The sequence below is a fragment of the Apis dorsata genome, unplaced genomic scaffold (genome assembly GCF_000469605.1).
Source record: "Apis dorsata unplaced genomic scaffold, Apis dorsata 1.3 scaffold_52, whole genome shotgun sequence".
Taxonomy (NCBI): domain Eukaryota; kingdom Metazoa; phylum Arthropoda; class Insecta; order Hymenoptera; family Apidae; genus Apis; species Apis dorsata.
Window position 1 is genome coordinate 1,285,425 of NW_006263353.1, and position 1,247 is coordinate 1,286,671.

The following is a 1,247-nucleotide window of genomic DNA, read 5'->3' on the forward strand; positions in this document are numbered from 1 at the left end:
TCTATTAATTTTATATAATAAAATTATATAAAAAACTAAAGAAAAAGATTGTATTATATATATAATTTTTTATAATAACTGTATAAATTTAATTTATATAATTTTCTACAATTAAGATGTATCTTTTTAAGAAGTATGTAAATATATAATCTTATAAATAGAAAAAATATTTTATTATTCATTATTTCTTCTTATATATAAAAAGTATACTTATAAATTTTTTATAATTATATATTTTTAATCACATAAAGGAATATAAAAACAATATATTAAAGAAAAAATATAATTCGATTGTCCTTCACATTTATTCGTTTTTAAATTGATTTACACGGACATTTAGACATTCTGTATCATGCATGTATTACGCACATACTTGTTAGATGTATACATTCTTTGAAGTAGTATTATGTTTAAAAAAAAAGAGAATTTGTACATAAGAAAATCATTCAAAGTATTGGAATAGAGATTAGTATTTTATATATGACAAGAGATACGCGGTTCACCAGTCGGTACGAAAATGTCTTGCGTCTTGCATTTATCAACGGATAGCAAAATGGCTACAAAAAGGGCAATGATTATCTCTTTAAAAAGATACATGTTAATATATTAAAATGTTAAAAATCTCATTTAAGAAATAAATAAATATGCACACAGTTTTATTCACTCTACCTGTGTCAAAATGTTGAAATATCTAAGCGAAGAGGGAAAAAATTGTTTTTGCTCGGTCGATACGCGTTAATGTAATATTTCTCTCTATATTTCCTCAGTAAGCAAGTGACGCCACCTTAAACATCCCAAAGATATATCTTTATCTTCGTCAAAATAGGTTGCGTCAGTTGCATTCGTAAATAGACTGGTTTAAACATTACGAACAGAAATTCTTTTGATTGGTTAGTTGCTCTGAATGGATATTTAAGAAATTTTATTTAAATTTTAAGAATTTTAAAAATTTATAGTTTTTCTTTTAAGTTATATGTTTATTCCATAATACTTATTGAAAATTATTTTTTTAGAAAATTTTTTTCTAAAAAAATTATTATATAAAAAAATATTTTTTAAAAGAATTTATTTTTTCAAAAATATTTAAAATATTTTATATATATATATATCAAAAAAATATAGCAAAAAATAAAAAATTAAAAAAAATATATATAATTTTTGATATGAAAATTATTTAATATAATTATGATATTATAAATTATATTTGATATATAACTTAGAAAATACCTTTATGTTCTAAAATACGA

General features: G+C 20.1%; 1 protein-coding gene across 2 annotated transcripts in view; it reads right to left on the reverse strand.

Moving 5' to 3' along the window:
• The window catches only part of LOC102679233 (zinc finger protein 62-like), a 4,795-nt gene extending 3,970 nt beyond the window's left edge, over window positions 1–825 (reverse strand). Inside the window, exon 1 of one of the 2 annotated variants that reach the window (XM_006609177.2) lies at window positions 670–825. The gene's annotated coding sequence lies outside the window, so the exon portion shown is untranslated. The remainder of the gene's footprint in view (window positions 1–669) is intronic. The other variant, XM_006609176.2, reaches the window with a different exon arrangement.
• Between the last annotated feature and the right edge of the window lie 422 nt (window positions 826–1,247).